Source organism: Martes martes (genome assembly GCF_963455335.1).
Source record: "Martes martes genome assembly, chromosome: 14".
NCBI lineage: Eukaryota > Metazoa > Chordata > Mammalia > Carnivora > Mustelidae > Martes > Martes martes.
Genome location: NC_137902.1, coordinates 87615044 through 87636809, shown reverse-complemented (window position 1 = coordinate 87636809; position 21766 = coordinate 87615044). Strand labels below are relative to the sequence as shown.

Genomic DNA, 21766 nt, shown 5'->3' with positions numbered 1-21766 from the left:
TTGCTCCACGAGCCCGGGTGGTGGGCCAGCCAGACCCAGGACCTGCTGCCTGGCACAGTCAGAATGCAGCCCACTAACAGCCACAGCCCAATACCTGCATTTACTGCTGAAAATCTCCAGCCGGGAGGAAGCGAGTACCATCCACTAAGAATCAAAGGTCTGCATTTTGTTCTTTTAGGTTTCGGAACCATCAGAAAGTGACCTTAGTTGGATTCAGCTTGTCATAAACGGGGCAGTGGGGAGGTTTCAAAACTGAAAGTCACGCTGGGATCTTTAAGGTCTTGGCAACAAAGACCCCTGCAGGGGACAAAACATCTTACAATCGGTTTTTCTCCTCCCTTCCTGTTGGTCATTTTATTTTTGCTATGTCTAATTTTATTTCCAAAAGGGTTGTTTACATGATAGTGTATCTTAGTGTTTAAAAGCTACATGCTGACATTTATGAATTACATAGAAGATGTAAGGACTAAGGAAAAGAAACCCGTACACATCCCAACCGTTCTAAGAAATGTGGTATCATCCACATCTTTGGAGTCGTCTGTACATCCCTCCCCCTGTCCATCAGTCCTGTTCGCTATTCTCTGTGTTTACTTTACATTTTTACCAAAGTAAGTGCATCGCTAAATCGTATTTGATTTCGTATGGTTTTGAAACTAGAACAAATGCAACCATCCTGCACCATTTTTCTGCAAGTCGCTTTTGTCTCTCCTCGGTAGCATGTCTACGTAATTTACACTTACGATGTTTCACTGTAGTTCACCGTAACTTGAGCATGATACTGCAGAGCACATACCTTCCACTCGACGGGACTGGGTTGGTCCCCGTTTTTTATTACTACAAAATGGCGGGGTTTCTCTAGCTCTAGCAGCAGAATCACTCTTTCAAAAGGCCTGCTCTCTTCAGCCTGGCCCAGGTCATGGTGAAGCATTTTCAAAAGCGGTGGCTCTAACAGCCCTACCACAGTCAGAGCCCATGGGCACAGGCGTGACATCATCACACAGGCAGCTTTCCATGATGTCAGCAAGACACTCCATACCCAAAACATTCTCAGAACTGACGCTACTTTCTAGACACCAATGTGAATGTTGAGAAACTTGGGCTCTCGCGTAGCAATTCGCTGCAAGCCTGGGAGAAATGTGGACTCATTTGGAAGTCCTTACCTACTTCCTTAGTGTTAGGGTCCGTGATCAAAGGAACGAGACTGATGCAAAGTGAAAGTCAAGCAAAGCTTTATTTCGCGCCAAGCATCGAAAGTCAAACCGACTGGTAGGGGCCGTCTCTTACGAAGAGGTGACCACGACGACCCCCACGAGGCCGCTCCCGGACGAGGCCGCTCCCAACGAGGAAGAGGCAACGACGACGAGGACGATTACGAGGACGACAGCCCGATGACGCAGACTCTGCTCCCCATGACGCTGCTCCCGGCGAGGCTACTCTGGACAAGGCCGCTCTAAAGACGATGCCACTATGGACGAGGCTGATCTGGACGAGAATGCTCCAGAGGAGGCTGCTGCCGACGAGGCTGCTTCCCAGACGAGGCCACTCTCGGAGGGAGGCTGCTCTGGCAAGGCCACTCCCCGACGACTCTTACAGCTCCTGCTGACAGCTCTTACTGCTCCGGCGAGACTGCGAGACTGCCTCTACTAGCCTCGCAAACCAACTTTTATAGAGGCACTTTTAGCCGGGCTAGACACAGGTAGCCAATGAGATTGCAGTACACAGAGAAAACTGCACAGTCATGCTAGATCTGCCACACACACACAGAAACTGCTAGGTTACACACGGGCCCCCAATCGAATTTCAATTTACCCCAGTAGACATATGCGTGCCCCTCTGATTGGATGTCTTCACCTGGCCTGACCCGCCCTTGTATCTAGGCTTTGCAAGGAAGTTCCTCTGGGAGGGGCAGGGTCAACCTAAGTTCACTGCAACAATATGGCTCCCTCTGCTGAAGTAAGCCCTTACAATGACGAACGGGACGAAGACCACGATGCTCCCGCCGACCATGACGACGCTCCGAGGACTACCCTACCACGGCTATCCTGACGGCTCTCCCTGACTAACGGCTCTCCCTGACTAGTGGCTCTCCCTGAGTAGCTCCTCCTCCTCCTCCTCCTCCTCCCCCTACCCTCCCCACCCAGCCTCACAAACTGACCTGTATAGAGGTGGCCGAGCCCGGCCCACACACAGGCAACCAATGGGACTTCAGCCCACCACAGCAAATATATGCGTGCCCCACTGATTGGCCGTCTCCATCCGGCCTGGCCCGCCCCTACATCCGGGGCCCGCAACTAATTCCAGGCCCCTGCACTTAGCTTTGTAAATTTTGAATAATCATTAATTTTCTAAGTCCCTTTAGCTGAAGTTAGTGAAGGTTAATTGAAACAAAACATCTTAAGATGTTTTCAAAATGCACATGGCTAAAGAAGCACAAAAGAAATTTGAGTTTCTTTTGCACTAGGGTGATGCAAGGCAAGAACATATGATGTGGGGAGACTGGAGCTGCAGACAGAGGACAAAAGTTCCTGGGATTAACCAAAATTTCAAGGACAACTCCAGATTTTTAAAAGCTATGAAACTGATGGAGCACAACTGGAGAGCTCAAGGGGAACAGGTATTCTCTGAGCTCCACGCAGGATGAAAGGCAAATTGACGAAGGGTCTGTCTCTAGCACGGTGAGCGGGTAGGAGTGTCAGGCCTGGGAGGGTGGAGGGGTGACAGAGCTCCAGGGCTGGCGGTGGAGAGGGGATGTGGTCCGGCTACCTGCGTCCCTTACCTGTCCTCAAGGGCCCTTTGTGACCAGACCACAGCTCTGTGATGTGGGCGTGGGGCTTGTGTCTGCACATACACACCCAGGGCTCAGTTGCCTGAGGGCAGCAGTGCGATCGGTCACTGACTCTCAGGGCTCGGTTACCTGAGGGCAGCAGTGCGATTGGACACTAACTCTTTTCCGAGGGAAGAGATGGAGAACTATCTCTTCCCTCAGGAATTCCTTACTGATGGTTGGCTGAGCCCCAGTCCCACTATCTTGGCAGTTAATGGCATCCTTGCCTTTATATGTGGACTGGGGCTCGTCGCCTTCTTATTTTCCTATTTCCAGCCTGATCCATCCTCACCACCAGGCAAGAGACACAGGAAGAGCAGGAAGGTAAGGAACCCTCGGCCCAGACCGAGCAGAGTGTAATCCTATCATCTTTTCTATTATTCTTTCCACTTTTCCGAGTCACTGGGGAGACTCCTGAAGTAGGAAAGACTAGAACGGGTATTCTCAGGAGAGAGTAGACCACCATTCATCCAGGAAAAGCCAGACCAGGCAAGGGTTAGAGGGACTCGAGGATTTCTCCCCGAAGATCTTGGGCCGGAGTCCAGGTGTGGTGGAGGGGCCCAGGACAGCGTCCCAAGCAGTGGCCAGTGGCCGAGGACCAGAGGTTAAGAGCTGCCTCTCTAGCGGAGGTCAGGCCCCTGAGCACTGGGTCACCTGCTGCTGGGGTGGGGGTCCGAGCCTCCCCGTGTTCTCTTCTATCTCAGTACCAACCGGAGCCATGGGGAAGGAGCAACAGAGGTCAGAAAAATCACACCCTGAAAGGTGAGCATCTGCCACTCACCCCCGCGTGCCCCAGTTACACAGTGCCCCCCGCTCTGAAGGCCCAGCCCCACTGTCTCCAGGACACCAGAGCCCGAGCCCATCCCTCAGGAAACAGAGCCCTGGGTGGGGGTTGGGGGCTCCGAGGAGGGAGAGCGAAACCGGAGGCTTCCCAGATTCTGCGCCAGAAGGAAGCCCTGAGGGGCTGGAAACCAGTATGGCTCAGCAGGGGCCCCAGGGCCTGGACTGGGGGCGGGACCTCCCACTCCCACTGTGGACAAGCTGTTCAACTGTTCAACTGTGCTCAGATTCCTCTGGAGGCTTCCTCCCCCAGCAAGGTCATGAACGGGGAAGCCCTTTGGAAAAGACAAAGCCATCCCCATCATGAATCCTGTCATCACCGTGCGGGCATGTGGCCTTGGACAGTGCTGTTTGGGGCTCCCGAGTCCAATCCCCCAAAGGTCTCCCCTAAGGGGACATTGGGCCCAGCCTCCCGTAAGATGCCTGGACCCCGCCTTCTGCTGTGACCCGGTCTCCTGTTTCCAGGCTTCAGAGAATTTCTAAAGAACCTGCAAGACGTTCAGGACCTGTTCTCCCTTCTGGAAAGGTAAAGAATCTGCCCCCTTCTCCCCTGGGTGGGCACCCCTGAGCACTGGGTCACCTGCTGCTGGGGTGGGGGTCCGAGCCTCCCCGTGTTCTCTTCTATCTCAGTACCAACCGGAGCCATGGGGAAGGAGCAACAGAGGTCAGAAAAATCACACCCTGAAAGGTGAGCATCTGCCACTCACCCCCGCGTGCCCCAGTTACACAGTGCCCCCCGCTCTGAAGGCCCAGCCCCACTGTCTCCAGGACACCAGAGCCCGAGCCCATCCCTCAGGAAACAGAGCCCTGGGTGGGGGTTGGGGGCTCCGAGGAGGGAGAGCGAAACCGGAGGCTTCCCAGATTCTGCGCCAGAAGGAAGCCCTGAGGGGCTGGAAACCAGTATGGCTCAGCAGGGGCCCCAGGGCCTGGACTGGGGGCGGGACCTCCCACTCCCACTGTGGACAAGCTGTTCAACTGTTCAACTGTGCTCAGATTCCTCTGGAGGCTTCCTCCCCCAGCAAGGTCATGAACGGGGAAGCCCTTTGGAAAAGACAAAGCCATCCCCATCATGAATCCTGTCATCACCGTGCGGGCATGTGGCCTTGGACAGTGCTGTTTGGGGCTCCCGAGTCCAATCCCCCAAAGGTCTCCCCTAAGGGGACATTGGGCCCAGCCTCCCGTAAGATGCCTGGACCCCGCCTTCTGCTGTGACCCGGTCTCCTGTTTCCAGGCTTCAGAGAATTTCTAAAGAACCTGCAAGACGTTCAGGACCTGTTCTCCCTTCTGGAAAGGTAAAGAATCTGCCCCCTTCTCCCCTGGGTGGGCACCCCTGAGCACTGGGTCACCTGCTGCTGGGGTGGGGGTCCGAGCCTCCCCGTGTTCTCTTCTATCTCAGTACCAACCGGAGCCATGGGGAAGGAGCAACAGAGGTCAGAAAAATCACACCCTGAAAGGTGAGCATCTGCCACTCACCCCCGCGTGCCCCAGTTACACAGTGCCCCCCGCTCTGAAGGCCCAGCCCCACTGTCTCCAGGACACCAGAGCCCGAGCCCATCCCTCAGGAAACAGAGCCCTGGGTGGGGGTTGGGGGCTCCGAGGAGGGAGAGCGAAACCGGAGGCTTCCCAGATTCTGCGCCAGAAGGAAGCCCTGAGGGGCTGGAAACCAGTATGGCTCAGCAGGGGCCCCAGGGCCTGGACTGGGGGCGGGACCTCCCACTCCCACTGTGGACAAGCTGTTCAACTGTTCAACTGTGCTCAGATTCCTCTGGAGGCTTCCTCCCCCAGCAAGGTCATGAACGGGGAAGCCCTTTGGAAAAGACAAAGCCATCCCCATCATGAATCCTGTCATCACCGTGCGGGCATGTGGCCTTGGACAGTGCTGTTTGGGGCTCCCGAGTCCAATCCCCCAAAGGTCTCCCCTAAGGGGACATTGGGCCCAGCCTCCCGTAAGATGCCTGGACCCCGCCTTCTGCTGTGACCCGGTCTCCTGTTTCCAGGCTTCAGAGAATTTCTAAAGAACCTGCAAGACGTTCAGGACCTGTTCTCCCTTCTGGAAAGGTAAAGAATCTGCCCCCTTCTCCCCTGGGTGGGCACCCCTGAGCACTGGGTCACCTGCTGCTGGGGTGGGGGTCCGAGCCTCCCCGTGTTCTCTTCTATCTCAGTACCAACCGGAGCCATGGGGAAGGAGCAACAGAGGTCAGAAAAATCACACCCTGAAAGGTGAGCATCTGCCACTCACCCCCGCGTGCCCCAGTTACACAGTGCCCCCCGCTCTGAAGGCCCAGCCCCACTGTCTCCAGGACACCAGAGCCCGAGCCCATCCCTCAGGAAACAGAGCCCTGGGTGGGGGTTGGGGGCTCCGAGGAGGGAGAGCGAAACCGGAGGCTTCCCAGATTCTGCGCCAGAAGGAAGCCCTGAGGGGCTGGAAACCAGTATGGCTCAGCAGGGGCCCCAGGGCCTGGACTGGGGGCGGGACCTCCCACTCCCACTGTGGACAAGCTGTTCAACTGTTCAACTGTGCTCAGATTCCTCTGGAGGCTTCCTCCCCCAGCAAGGTCATGAACGGGGAAGCCCTTTGGAAAAGACAAAGCCATCCCCATCATGAATCCTGTCATCACCGTGCGGGCATGTGGCCTTGGACAGTGCTGTTTGGGGCTCCCGAGTCCAATCCCCCAAAGGTCTCCCCTAAGGGGACATTGGGCCCAGCCTCCCGTAAGATGCCTGGACCCCGCCTTCTGCTGTGACCCGGTCTCCTGTTTCCAGGCTTCAGAGAATTTCTAAAGAACCTGCAAGACGTTCAGGGCCTGTTCTCCCTTCTGGAAAGGTAAAGAATCTGCCCCCTTCTCCCCTGGGTGGGCACCCCTGAGCACTGGGTCACCTGCTGCTGGGGTGGGGGTCCGAGCCTCCCCGTGTTCTCTTCTATCTCAGTACCAACCGGAGCCATGGGGAAGGAGCAACAGAGGTCAGAAAAATCACACCCTGAAAGGTGAGCATCTGCCACTCACCCCCGCGTGCCCCAGTTACACAGTGCCCCCCGCTCTGAAGGCCCAGCCCCACTGTCTCCAGGACACCAGAGCCCGAGCCCATCCCTCAGGAAACAGAGCCCTGGGTGGGGGTTGGGGGCTCCGAGGAGGGAGAGCGAAACCGGAGGCTTCCCAGATTCTGCGCCAGAAGGAAGCCCTGAGGGGCTGGAAACCAGTATGGCTCAGCAGGGGCCCCAGGGCCTGGACTGGGGGCGGGACCTCCCACTCCCACTGTGGACAAGCTGTTCAACTGTTCAACTGTGCTCAGATTCCTCTGGAGGCTTCCTCCCCCAGCAAGGTCATGAACGGGGAAGCCCTTTGGAAAAGACAAAGCCATCCCCATCATGAATCCTGTCATCACCGTGCGGGCATGTGGCCTTGGACAGTGCTGTTTGGGGCTCCCGAGTCCAATCCCCCAAAGGTCTCCCCTAAGGGGACATTGGGCCCAGCCTCCCGTAAGATGCCTGGACCCCGCCTTCTGCTGTGACCCGGTCTCCTGTTTCCAGGCTTCAGAGAATTTCTAAAGAACCTGCAAGACGTTCAGGACCTGTTCTCCCTTCTGGAAAGGTAAAGAATCTGCCCCCTTCTCCCCTGGGTGGGCACCCCTGAGCACTGGGTCACCTGCTGCTGGGGTGGGGGTCCGAGCCTCCCCGTGTTCTCTTCTATCTCAGTACCAACCGGAGCCATGGGGAAGGAGCAACAGAGGTCAGAAAAATCACACCCTGAAAGGTGAGCATCTGCCACTCACCCCCGCGTGCCCCAGTTACACAGTGCCCCCCGCTCTGAAGGCCCAGCCCCACTGTCTCCAGGACACCAGAGCCCGAGCCCATCCCTCAGGAAACAGAGCCCTGGGTGGGGGTTGGGGGCTCCGAGGAGGGAGAGCGAAACCGGAGGCTTCCCAGATTCTGCGCCAGAAGGAAGCCCTGAGGGGCTGGAAACCAGTATGGCTCAGCAGGGGCCCCAGGGCCTGGACTGGGGGCGGGACCTCCCACTCCCACTGTGGACAAGCTGTTCAACTGTTCAACTGTGCTCAGATTCCTCTGGAGGCTTCCTCCCCCAGCAAGGTCATGAACGGGGAAGCCCTTTGGAAAAGACAAAGCCATCCCCATCATGAATCCTGTCATCACCGTGCGGGCATGTGGCCTTGGACAGTGCTGTTTGGGGCTCCCGAGTCCAATCCCCCAAAGGTCTCCCCTAAGGGGACATTGGGCCCAGCCTCCCGTAAGATGCCTGGACCCCGCCTTCTGCTGTGACCCGGTCTCCTGTTTCCAGGCTTCAGAGAATTTCTAAAGAACCTGCAAGACGTTCAGGGCCTGTTCTCCCTTCTGGAAAGGTAAAGAATCTGCCCCCTTCTCCCCTGGGTGGGCACCCCTGAGCACTGGGTCACCTGCTGCTGGGGTGGGGGTCCGAGCCTCCCCGTGTTCTCTTCTATCTCAGTACCAACCGGAGCCATGAGGAAGGAGCAACAGAGGTCAGAAAAATCACACCCTGAAAGGTGAGCATCTGCCACTCACCCCCGCGTGCCCCAGTTACACAGTGCCCCCCGCTCTGAAGGCCCAGCCCCACTGTCTCCAGGACACCAGAGCCCGAGCCCATCCCTCAGGAAACAGAGCCCTGGGTGGGGGTTGGGGGCTCCGAGGAGGGAGAGCGAAACCGGAGGCTTCCCAGATTCTGCGCCAGAAGGAAGCCCTGAGGGGCTGGAAACCAGTATGGCTCAGCAGGGGCCCCAGGGCCTGGACTGGGGGCGGGACCTCCCACTCCCACTGTGGACAAGCTGTTCAACTGTTCAACTGTGCTCAGATTCCTCTGGAGGCTTCCTCCCCCAGCAAGGTCATGAACGGGGAAGCCCTTTGGAAAAGACAAAGCCATCCCCATCATGAATCCTGTCATCAGCGTGCGGGCATGTGGCCTTGGACAGTGCTGTTTGGGGCTCCCGAGTCCAATCCCCCAAAGGTCTCCCCTAAGGGGACATTGGGCCCAGCCTCCCGTAAGATCCCTGGACCCCGCCTTCTGCTGTGACCCGGTCTCCTGTTTCCAGGCTTCAGAGAATTTCTAAAGAACCTGCAAGACGTTCAGGACCTGTTCTCCCTTCTGGAAAGGTAAAGAATCTGCCCCCTTCTCCCCTGGGTGGGCACCCCTGAGCACTGGGTCACCTGCTGCTGGGGTGGGGGTCCGAGCCTCCCCGTGTTCTCTTCTATCTCAGTACCAACCGGAGCCATGGGGAAGGAGCAACAGAGGTCAGAAAAATCACACCCTGAAAGGTGAGCATCTGCCACTCACCCCCGCGTGCCCCAGTTACACAGTGCCCCCCGCTCTGAAGGCCCAGCCCCACTGTCTCCAGGACACCAGAGCCCGAGCCCATCCCTCAGGAAACAGAGCCCTGGGTGGGGGTTGGGGGCTCCGAGGAGGGAGAGCGAAACCGGAGGCTTCCCAGATTCTGCGCCAGAAGGAAGCCCTGAGGGGCTGGAAACCAGTATGGCTCAGCAGGGGCCCCAGGGCCTGGACTGGGGGCGGGACCTCCCACTCCCACTGTGGACAAGCTGTTCAACTGTTCAACTGTGCTCAGATTCCTCTGGAGGCTTCCTCCCCCAGCAAGGTCATGAACGGGGAAGCCCTTTGGAAAAGACAAAGCCATCCCCATCATGAATCCTGTCATCACCGTGCGGGCATGTGGCCTTGGACAGTGCTGTTTGGGGCTCCCGAGTCCAATCCCCCAAAGGTCTCCCCTAAGGGGACATTGGGCCCAGCCTCCCGTAAGATGCCTGGACCCCGCCTTCTGCTGTGACCCGGTCTCCTGTTTCCAGGCTTCAGAGAATTTCTAAAGAACCTGCAAGACGTTCAGGGCCTGTTCTCCCTTCTGGAAAGGTAAAGAATCTGCCCCCTTCTCCCCTGGGTGGGCACCCCTGAGCACTGGGTCACCTGCTGCTGGGGTGGGGGTCCGAGCCTCCCCGTGTTCTCTTCTATCTCAGTACCAACCGGAGCCATGGGGAAGGAGCAACAGAGGTCAGAAAAATCACACCCTGAAAGGTGAGCATCTGCCACTCACCCCCGCGTGCCCCAGTTACACAGTGCCCCCCGCTCTGAAGGCCCAGCCCCACTGTCTCCAGGACACCAGAGCCCGAGCCCATCCCTCAGGAAACAGAGCCCTGGGTGGGGGTTGGGGGCTCCGAGGAGGGAGAGCGAAACCGGAGGCTTCCCAGATTCTGCGCCAGAAGGAAGCCCTGAGGGGCTGGAAACCAGTATGGCTCAGCAGGGGCCCCAGGGCCTGGACTGGGGGCGGGACCTCCCACTCCCACTGTGGACAAGCTGTTCAACTGTTCAACTGTGCTCAGATTCCTCTGGAGGCTTCCTCCCCCAGCAAGGTCATGAACGGGGAAGCCCTTTGGAAAAGACAAAGCCATCCCCATCATGAATCCTGTCATCACCGTGCGGGCATGTGGCCTTGGACAGTGCTGTTTGGGGCTCCCGAGTCCAATCCCCCAAAGGTCTCCCCTAAGGGGACATTGGGCCCAGCCTCCCGTAAGATCCCTGGACCCCGCCTTCTGCTGTGACCCGGTCTCCTGTTTCCAGGCTTCAGAGAATTTCTAAAGAACCTGCAAGACGTTCAGGACCTGTTCTCCCTTCTGGAAAGGTAAAGAATCTGCCCCCTTCTCCCCTGGGTGGGCACCCCTGAGCACTGGGTCACCTGCTGCTGGGGTGGGGGTCCGAGCCTCCCCGTGTTCTCTTCTATCTCAGTACCAACCGGAGCCATGGGGAAGGAGCAACAGAGGTCAGAAAAATCACACCCTGAAAGGTGAGCATCTGCCACTCACCCCCGCGTGCCCCAGTTACACAGTGCCCCCCGCTCTGAAGGCCCAGCCCCACTGTCTCCAGGACACCAGAGCCCGAGCCCATCCCTCAGGAAACAGAGCCCTGGGTGGGGGTTGGGGGCTCCGAGGAGGGAGAGCGAAACCGGAGGCTTCCCAGATTCTGCGCCAGAAGGAAGCCCTGAGGGGCTGGAAACCAGTATGGCTCAGCAGGGGCCCCAGGGCCTGGACTGGGGGCGGGACCTCCCACTCCCACTGTGGACAAGCTGTTCAACTGTTCAACTGTGCTCAGATTCCTCTGGAGGCTTCCTCCCCCAGCAAGGTCATGAACGGGGAAGCCCTTTGGAAAAGACAAAGCCATCCCCATCATGAATCCTGTCATCACCGTGCGGGCATGTGGCCTTGGACAGTGCTGTTTGGGGCTCCCGAGTCCAATCCCCCAAAGGTCTCCCCTAAGGGGACATTGGGCCCAGCCTCCCGTAAGATCCCTGGACCCCGCCTTCTGCTGTGACCCGGTCTCCTGTTTCCAGGCTTCAGAGAATTTCTAAAGAACCTGCAAGACGTTCAGGACCTGTTCTCCCTTCTGGAAAGGTAAAGAATCTGCCCCCTTCTCCCCTGGGTGGGCACCCCCGAGTCTATGGTGGGACCCCTGGGCTGCAGGGAACAGCCTCTGGGGCTGTTCGGAGTGGGGCTGGGAGGAGCCGTGGGGACAGACTGTGACCAAAGTCCCGGGCTGACGGACAGCAGGAGCATTGTGATGTGGGTGTGGGGCGTGGAGGGCTGTGGAGACGGCTCGCGGCCCCAACTGCTACAGCGGCCGCTCACGCCTCCTGTCTCCCACAGCCACCTGGAGAGGCTCTCTGACCAGGGGGGCTTTCACCAATTGTTACGTCAAGCAGCCCCTGCGCAGGTGCGCCGAGTGGTGCCAGCTGGAGCCCGTCAGCCATGCAGGGAGCCTGTGGAAGATACTGCTCCCGCTGTGGCCCCATCACCTGCCCTAACTCCACTGACAGGGTCCCCTCGGCCTCTGGCCTCCACCCTGCCAGCAGGACCCATGACCTCCTCCATTTGTTTGTCCACGCTCCTCCCTGAGTACTTCCTGGCTGGCAGAGCCTTTCCTCCCCCCGGATGGCTTTTCACACCAGCCCCTTGCTCTTCCCCCTTCCCCGCCATGTCTCCCTCCTTCGGAGGCCTCCCCTGGGCCTCTGACAGCCTCCTTGGCCCCAGAGCGTCCGGACTCTCCTTTGACTCTCCCTCAGTGTGACTCAAGGACACCCCCGCCGTGCCCCATCCCACAGAGCTCGGCTCCGCACACGCCTTGGTCCGCTGACAGGTCAGCGTCTCCTGTCCCAGCCGTCTCGGGCCTGGGCCGCTCTCGCAGCCCCATTTCGGCCCTGTCCTGGTGGCGGGCGGCGGCCAATGCCTGGAACCTGTCCACCTCCACACGCCTGGAGTCCCATCAAGCGCCTCTGTCCCATGACCCACCAGAGGCCTTGTTCTGGGGAGACGCCGCACGCAGACAGAAGGAGACGAGGATCCCCCCTTCCACCAACCCGGACGTCCAGAAGCTTCTGGAGATACTCGTTGCCAGGAGAAAAGAGCTGAAGTTCTGGAGGGAGAAGGAAAAGAAAGAAAGGTCAAAATACCAGCTGACTTTTTTCGGGAGAGCGTTCAAGTCTCCAGGTGACGGGCAGGACACCATGGGCTGCCCATCCTTCTGGAGCATGAGGGGCAAAGCAAAACAGCTGCTCGGTCCTGAGAAGCCCCCACATCCCAAGATTCCAAGGGACAATTTGGAGCAGAAAAGCAGCCAGCTCTTCTGGGGTCTCCCCTTTCTGCACAGTGAGTCCCTGGTGGCCACTGTCAGGGTGACCGATCCCCCACTGGAGTTCCCTCTGTCATATTCCATGAGCGCTCTCATGCCTTGCCACTCCAGATGCAGGGCAACGTGGCTCCACGCCTCTCCCTGACCCAGGACTTACATGACCCTTCGGTCTGGCCCAAATCCTTGACCCAGAGATTGTCCCAGTCCCTGCCCCTGCCTCTGGCTCAGCCCCAGCCCCAGGCCCTGCCTCTGACTCAGCCCGAGCCCCTCCCTCTGGATCAGCCCCTGCCTCTGACCCAGCCCAAGCACCTCCCTCTGACTCAGCCCCAGCCCCTCCCTCTGGATCAGCCCCTACCCCAGCCCCTGCCTCTGACCCAGCCCAAGCACCTCCCTCTGACTCAGCCCCAGCCCCTCCCTCTGGATCAGCCCCTGCCCCAGCCCCTGCCTCTGACCCAGCCCAAGCACCTCCCTCTGACTCAGCCCCAGCCCCTCCCTCTGGATCAGCCCCTGCCCCAGCCCCTGCCTCTGACTCAGCCCAAGCACCTCCCTCTGACTCAGCCTCAGCCCCTCCCTCTGGATCAGCCCCAGCTCCCACCTCTAACTCAGCCCCAGACCCAGGCATGCCTTGCACCCTCTGTCCCAGTGGGACCCCCTTCTCTGCCACCCGAGATGGGGAGCTGCAAGGTGTCTTGCCCTGTAGCCCAGAAGACACCGTCTTACGTGTCAACTGCTGTTCAAAACCTGGAAGGTCGCTTTCTGGAGAAGCAACTAGAAAGCGGCAAGGTACCCCCTGTGGTGAAACGATCTCAGAAAGTCTTTAGCCCAGGTCCTCGCGACCTTCAGCAGGGTGGCCAGGCCCCCGAGGGCCATGGGTCAGGCTCTGTCCTTCCTGGAGAATTGATCGACTCTGAGCTCTGGGAGCAACCGGATTGGCACCTTTGGGAGAGGCTCATGAAGCAAGGAAGGGGCCCGCCCTGTAGGATCCAGCTATCCCTGAAGATACAGCCTCACCAAGAGTTCCAGAAGGTGCCCCAGGCACACAGCTGGCACAGTCCCACGCCCGAGTCTGAGTCTACAGATGGAAGCTGCCAGGCCACACAGAAGACTGGGTCCAGGTACCCAGGAAAAAGACTGGGCAAGGATTCAAGGTCCAGTGCAGGGTGGATCCAGAAAGACCCACACAGGGGCACAACGAGCGCTCCAGGGAAGGCTCCAGGAAGAAATCGTGAGGAGTCAGACACAGACCTGAAGCCCTCCACAAGCAGCACAGACGAGAAGCGTCCAGAGAACGACCTGAGAGCCCATTTCAGGAAGTTGGAGCAGTTCAGAGAGGGCCAGATGCCTTTCGATGTTCATCCTCCCAGGCTCGCTGCCCACGCCTGGGACCTTCCCGGTAAGCCAAGCCCTCATGGGAAACCTGGAAAGTCAGCACGTTCCAAGTGTTGGGAACCCTCCCACGATTTCTCCATCCTCAGTCCATATGCTAAGCGGATGCTAGAAGCACACATCATAAGGCTCAGGGTGAAGCACCGGTGGGGCCTCCCCCTCAAGGCTCTCAAGACCATAAACCTCTTCAAGTTGAAGAAGGGCTTCCTCCTCTCCCAGTCCTTCCCATCCCACTCAGCCACCTGCATATCCAAGGCTGGCACGGGCACCAAGTTCGTGGGAAATCCTCCTCAGCCCTACCAAGGAGAGGTGATGAAAGAGTCTTACCCCACCTGGGGCGGTCCCCTCGGTGCTCCCCAGCCTACGTGTGAGGAAATCCAGCAGGCTCTGGAAGGGACCTCACCTGGCGGTGGTCCTCCGGCTGGACAGGGGACCAGGCCAACTTCTCGGACCTTCACATACAGCTTTGTGGGCAGAATCTGGCATGGTGAGACTGCCTCGAGGACTCTTATGAACAGCACCTTGGAGTCAAGTCCAAGTCCGGCAACGGCCACGAAGGAGCCAAGGAGGGCGAACGGGGGTCGGGCCTCAAGGGATGTGACCGTGCTAGAGCTCAACGTAGAGCCCCAGGATTTGAGTGCCGAAGAGCCCGGGGAGGCGGGGGAGGTCAAGGAGGCCCCTGCCTGGGGAGTCACCTTAGGACCCCGTATGCTGGCCAACAACCAAGGCTTCTGTGACAAGCTGAGACGATCAGGGTCTTCAGGGAAAAGCGACAGCCCCCTGCAGCCTACAAAGTTGGTCGCCCGAGACCCCGAAGAGCTACGCCTTGAGGCACGGCGCAAGGGATCGGAGCCCCGGAAGTTGATGGAGTCAGAGAACCGGCCTCGTGATGCCACCCCCACCGTGCTCCTTCAAGACTGTGAGACTGGGGTCCTCCTCCAAGACTGTGCGACTAAGAGTCTCCTCCAAGAATGTCAGTCCAACGTGTTCCTTGCTGCCGACATCTTGGCTTCTCAGGGATGTCTGTCTGGCTCCCAGAGCGGGTCCAGTGAAGACACATCTACTTCCCAGGTGCTGCATGGCCAAAGATCCCGTGGCCAGAGCCCCCACAGGCAGCCGGGACCCCTGGGACTGCGGCACCCATGTAAGAGCCTGAGCAGGTCACGTGTCCCCTCCGAGGAGAGAGAGAGCTCCGGGAGGTCCCCCTCGAGAGAGCCTGCCAAGGAATTGTCAGACATGAAGGTCCTCCAGAGCAGTGAGGTGAGCCGTCCCGTCCAGAGCAAGAAGTCAGCAGAGGCCTCGGGAAGCAAGGCCTGTGAGAACCTGCTGAAGAAGGAGGAGGCGCCCCTGGAGAACCACCTCGGGGGAAGGATGACGCACCTGCTCCAGTGGTTCCTTCCCAGTGGAGGCAAAGGCCTGGAAGATTCCCTTCAGAAGGGCAAGCCTCTGTCATCCCAGGGCCGGGGACAAGTCATGGGCAGGTCAGCCACGGACAGAGCTTCTGCCGAGGCTCAGGTGGTCGTGACGGCTGTGGCGCGGGTCCTGGAGGAGGAAATGGTGCCTCACCAGGGACTCAGGGTCCCGGAGGTCAGCTGGTGCAAAAAGGATCTCCAGGCTTCGGCAGACCCCAGTGTCTGCTACCACAGGGTCCTCTCCTACCAAGAGCAGAGGAGAGTGATGAGGGAGACAGCCAGTCCACAGGGCACCCCCAGGGGCCACAACTATGCCAACAAGACCGAGTGGATCGGGTGGCCCTTCCCCACCAGGGTGCCAGAGTGCCCAAGCAGACCCTGCCAGTACGGGTGCCCGGTGCCGGGCCCTTCAGGCCGCACCCTGCAGCCCCACTGCCCCAGGCACTGCCTCCTTCAAAGACACATCACGCCTGGCCAGCCACTGGGTTCTTCCCACGCCTTTCCCGGGAGGACAACTTTCCTCCAAGAGAAAACGCAAACAGTGCAGGGAAAAACTTTTTTTTCCTCACATTAGCACATCTTCTATGGACTAATGGCTCTTCTGTGCCACAATTACTTTGCTTCCCCAAAGTAAATGTGTTTGTGTGTGTGTGTTTTCCCCCCTCACGAGTGGTGCTGGCCTCTGTGTGTGCCCTGCTGCGGTGGGAGGGAAGGATGAGGGCCCGCTCTCCCCGAGGACGTGCTATGGCTTCCAGAACGAATGGGACCTTGGACAACGGGTTATCTTGGGGTCCACGCCCGCCCCCTTCCTCCCTCTCCTCCTGTTTCTGCGACAAGGTGAACAAGACCCAGACCGGGACCTCGCTCTGCCCATCCTCTCCTACTTTCCCTCCACCTGGGTCTTGTGTGGCTTTAGGGAGGGTTTGCTGAGGCAGAAATCCCGCTCAGGCTTCAGGAAGACAGAATCCTAGGTGAGAGTGGGGCCTGCAGTTGGGAGACACAAGGCTGGCCCTGAGGTCAGAGGTGAGAAATCCGGCCCCCCCGCCAAGTCTCCTGCAGGGAATAGAGGATGGCCACCCCAGGAGCCTTCTCACCCCAGGGAATCCCATCTTAGCTCCGTGTTCCCCTCTTCTCACACTCGGAGCAGCAAGGGACAAACTCGCTCCCGGCGCTGAGGGTGTATGGGGGGTGCCACAGAGACCCCCAGGGACAAGCGTGCCCAGCCCCAGGGCACTGAAGGAGCCTGCTCACCAGCACCCCCTTCCCCTTCTGGGGGATGGAGGGGGTGTGGCTGTGGGTGGGGGGGGTCCCTGCGCTTAGGGTGGGAGGCCAGGAAGGAGGCCAAGTGACAGGGTGTGCCCATGCCTGGTGTGACGACTGAAAACCTTTGGTGCCCCACTGCCACCCAAGGGCCCAGAGAGGAGAGTTAGAGGCCCTAGGACTGTCCCTGCAGGGTCTGCGCCCCACTCCAGCTGCCAATCCCAGGGGTAGGGGTTGGAGGGAGTGGGGTGGGGGTTGCACAGAAGCCACCTGAGCTCCCACACAGATGGCCAGGTGCCCAGAGGCAGCAAGGCCTTCAGGCAGAGAAGTTAACTTCTGCACAATTTGGTAAGCTTGTAGGACTGGGGGCCCCGGACAGACTTGTGGTCTGTGACCTTTTTGTACACGTGTGGCCCAAGGACGGCTCCCAGGGGACTGGTGGGGACTCAGAGGCCAAGGGACTGACCTGGCTCCCAGTCTTGGTTACCCAGAGCCCGGAGGGGCAGGAGGCCCTCAGATGGGGCTTCTCCCACCCCGGCTGGAAGGGACGTGTCCAGAAGGAGGGTGGAGTCTAGGACGGCCCACCACGCGTGTCCCGCTCCCAGCCCAACATTGTCTTCCGAGGCTCTGACGGAGACCCACACAGAGACCCTACCCAGAGACCTCTGACGGAGACCCCCACACAGACTCCACAGAGACCCCTCAGCACGACCCTACACAGAGATCTCTGTCAGAGACTCACAGGGGCAGGGTTTAGGTTTCTGCTTATCATGTTACCATTACTTATTCTCATCCACGTTGTAGACGGCAAGGCCTTCTCAGAAACACCCGGAGACCAAGCCCATCCTGTACTGAGAGACGCCCGGCAGCTGTTGCTGTTGGGCTGTGAGGAACACCATGGCAGGGGCCATGAACGCCCCGGTGCGAACGGGGGAGTGGGGAGGGCGCCCTGAGGGCAGGCATCCCGCACTGCCGACTCCTATGAGGAGGATCTCCTCCAGAAGCTTGTGCGCACAACACTACGGACCACGCGTCCCCCCTGTGTTGGAGGAGCTTTGCTACACATCCTCGCAATCCATTTCTGATGGTGTTTGGCCACTTATGTAACGGAAGACCATCGGTTTCTAAAATCTTGTGGAATTTACATTAACTAAAAATTTTGTTTTTTAGACTCTATCTATTGGTGGGGAGAGGCAGAGGGGGAGGAGCAAAGAAGAGAGGGAGAAGGACAAGCAGACTCCCCACTGAGCGGTGAGCCCAGGCCGCCGGAACTCAGGACCTGAGGTCATGACCTGAGTTGAAACCGAGAGTCGGTGCCTTAATCGGCTGAGTCAGCCGGGTGCTCCTGAGATTTCTGAACTAACTTTCAAAGTACGCAAGAGAGGAGAAAATACGTTACGGAAGGATTCACAAAATGGTAATGATGGTGATGTTCTGTGCTTGTGGACGGTTTCCTCCCCATGAAGCCCTGAGTCAGGACCTTGGCTTAGAGCACCTCGCTCACCACCCTAACCCCTCCTCGAGACCCTCCCCGAACTCCTCCCCGAACCCCTCCCCTAACCCCTCCTCTAACCTCTCCCCTAACCCCCTTCTAACCACTCCCCTAACCACGCCCAATAGCCCCGCCTCTAACCCCTCCTCCAACCACTCCTCTAACCCCTCCTCTAACCACCACCAGCCCCTCCCACCTTCCCATGAGTCAATCCATGTAACTGATGAAGAACAGGAACGTTTGTTGCTGTTGTCTGCTTTGTAAAGCAAGGTTGCTTGTTGCCACCTCTCTTCTGGATTATTTCACAGACATTAGACAAAGCTTTAGAAGAAAGTTCTCCCTCATCTAGGAGAGTGGATCTTCCCCCATGTTTTATCACAAACCTTTCCTACAAACATTTCAGAAGTGTCAATAAAACACATAATATTTTCTACAAATGAATAAAAGCAAAGATTTATCTCACTCATGTAAATGCTAAGAAAGCAAGACAGCGAATGAGTGATGGAAGCCTCACACCTGAGGCTTACGCAGACAGGCAGAGACCTGCAGTCGAGCAGCTACAGAGAAGGACGATACACGTAAGCGACGCCGACTTTGCAATCACAGGGAAAACTGTGATGTGGGATTTGAAAAGTCCTAGAAATGGTGACTGTCTTTCAAAACATCCCCCCTATTCTTTCCCACAGAGCCCGAGAGGCCAGCGAGGCCGCGAACTTTTGAGTTACCATGAGTTGTAAAGGCTTTTCCATCTGGAGAAGTCCCTTTCTGAAACGGAACCACCCTTTTGTGGCAATCTTTTAAGTCAGGTTCTCTCCTTCGTTTCTTCATCCAAACGGATCTGTCGAACAGCCAGGGTCGGCATGGAGCCTGGAAGAGGACCCCCCCATCAGCCTCTTTGCTGGCTTGAACCACACAGACAGACATCTGAAGAAAAGGGCTCACTTGTGCTGAGAGGTGACTGTTTCCAGGACACTAAACGTGAATTTTTCATAAGCAGGACCTCAATAAATCCATGCCATGACCCTGTGTGTGAGGGTTAATCAGGCTGTTTTTTATGGAAAGAAAGAAAAACAGAGGTTGAGGTCTGGAAAGTTTCTTGGCCGAGGGTCATCCCTGGAGAGGTGTGCCCCTGAGACTGAGGGTGGGAGGTTTCTGGAATAACGTCCCCCACACTAGGGCACGTGCTGGGAGGAATCCACTTACTGACGGGAGGTTTTATCTACACATACTCCTCGGCTTTCCTACCAAAGAGGACTACTGAGTCATGGAAACACCAAGTAGGAATTCTCAGGGGAAACGCCAAGAAAGAAACATCGAGACTAGGGTGCTGAGTGACTGTCTTAAGTCAATCCTTCATCTGTCTCATGACTTCAACTACCCTGTCAGCACGCGGAGGGTTCGGACGGATGGGCTCAGAAGCCCCACAAACTCCGACTAAAAGAAAGACCCCATGACAAGATTTCACCAATGCTCAGGAGCTTAAAGGACAGCAGAGAGAGCCAAGATTCCACATCAGAAGAAGTCAGGGACATCTGGAGGAGGAAGGTACAGCTTAGCCACTCACAGCCCTGCTTCACATGGAAAGGAAGGCAGAAAATTCTGACCCTCCTTCCCATAAGCATCGAAAGACCATCCTTCCTTCATTCAAAATGGACCACCCCCCAAAAACAAACGAACGAAAACATAACAAACAAACAAAACATATCAACCAAATATTTAAAGAAGAGCCAAAACCAATCCTCTTAAACATTTCCAGAAAAATAAAGAGGAGAGAGAACTCCCTGACTCATTCAATGAGGCCTGCATTAATCCATAATCCTGGAGATTATGAAAAAAAAAAAAAACTTCAAGAAAAAACAACTACCAGCCAACATCTCTGATTAAGACCAGTGCAAGAATGGTCAACAAAATACTCGCAAACTGAATTTGGTAGCATATGAAAAGGATTGTGCACCTTTACCAAGTGGGATTAATTCCTGGAATGCAAGAATGTGTCAATATACAAGAAAAAATCAGTGTCATAGGTCATATTATGAAAGGAAGGTAAGTCACATGATCATCTCAAGTGATGCCGAAAAAGCACTTGACCACATTCAGCACGTTTTCATGATAAAAGCACTCAACAGACTAGGAATAGAAGAAACTATGTCAACATAATAAGAGCCATATAGGAAAAACCCACAGTGAGCATCATACCCCACAGGGAAAGTTTACAAGCTTTCCCTCTAAGATCATGAACGATTCAGGGATGCCAGATTTTGTCACTTCTACTAAACCTAATACTGGAAGTACAAGCCAGCACCATTAGGCTTGAAAGGGAATCCAAACTGGAAAGAAATAAATAAAATTATCTCTGTTTGCAGATGACATGATCTTATATGTAGTAAACCCTAAAGATTCCAGGAATACAACAACACTTTTAGAACTAATTAATGATAGTTGATCAAAATCAACATACAGAAATCTGCTGCAATTCAATACCCCAGCAATGAATAATTTAAAAAGGAAACTAAGAAAACAATTTCATGTATAACAGCATCAAAAAGAATAAAATACATTGGAATAATCCTAACCAAGAAGTAGTAGAGTTGTACACTGAAAACTATGAAATGCTGCTGAAAGAAATGAAAGAATACACTTATAACTGGAAGGCAATACCTTGTTCATGTTTTGGAAAACTTGATATATTTAAGATGTTAATGCTTTGCAATGTGATCCACAAATAATTTTCAACATGGGTGCCAGGATTACTCAACAGGAAAAGGACAGGTTTCCAACAACCAAGTCTAGGAAAATTGGATAATAGTATGCAAAGGAATAAAAATGGACCTTCACCTTATACCGTATACAAAAATTAACTCAAAATGAATCAAAGTCCTCAGCATAAGACCTAGGGCTATAAAAATTCTTAGGGAAGAAAAACAGGACAAAAGCTTTAACACATGATTTCTTGGACAGGACACTAAAAGCACAGACAACATAATGTAAAATAGATAAACTCAAATACATCAAAATTTGTCTCACAACTTTCAAAATTCTTCTTTCCCCTAGTGCCTCTCTACCAGGTTCTCTTCTCCCTTTTTCAAGGCCGCCCGCCCACCCGACCTCCCTCCCTCCCTTCCTCCCCTGCAGTACCTTTTTGTTCTTTGTATTCCTTCCTCCCTCCCCGTCTTTCCTTCTTTCGTTCTGTTCTGGTAGTCCCCATACAGCCCTTCAGGACTTTTTCGCCTAGTGTTCCGTGACTCATTCTGTCTGTAGAAGACCCAGGAGCTCACGGCGATACTTTCCCTATCAGAAAGGATAAAGGGATACCCGCACGGGGGCATCTCAAAGGTCTGCTTCTCTGCAAGTCAACGGGAGGCTTCAGGGTCATGAACCCTGGCCTTCCACACCACAGCTGGACATGGGCTACGCTAAGCATTCCCCACACTCTCCTGTCTTCCAAGACCCCGAGCATACGGGCTGTCCCACCAGAAATCGGAAGAGTTTCATTTCTCGGCTGAAATGGGCCTCAAGGCGAGCCACCGCCCGAGTGTCTGGAAAAGTCACTGCCTTCAACATGACTCACAGGTATATAGTCTTTGAAACGGAAACATCTAAAATTGAAGCAGCAGTTGACGTGGGTGTGAGGCTACCATGTAGAGAGATCTATCTGAATTCGGGAAAGGCACACGGCACCCGACTACAAGCAGCTTGCAGAGGTAGATGCAGAGACCGTTCCTGAAGGGAGGGGCTGCAATGCGTACGTTGAGGCGGGAAGGGAGGGACATGAGGGAGCAATCCTTCCACAGCCCCTCCTGCTCTGGCCATGAGCAGAGGGTTCACACTGCCCAGGAACCCGGCCAATGCTGGGGCCCAGGAGGGAGATGTCTCACGTCCCTTACCTCACTCCATGTGT

The 21766-nt window shown here is 56.3% G+C and overlaps 1 pseudogene across 1 annotated transcript in view; it reads left to right on the top strand.

The window, feature by feature from the left end:
• The window catches only part of LOC308355048 (spermatogenesis-associated protein 31E1-like), a 45073-nt pseudogene that overhangs the window by 6184 nt on the left and 17123 nt on the right, over positions 1-21766 (top strand). Inside the window, exons 3-5 of the transcript in view lie at positions 11024-11084; positions 11337-12486; positions 12988-15471. The product of the transcript in view is annotated as a spermatogenesis-associated protein 31E1-like (transcript). The remainder of the gene's footprint in view (positions 1-11023; positions 11085-11336; positions 12487-12987; positions 15472-21766) is intronic.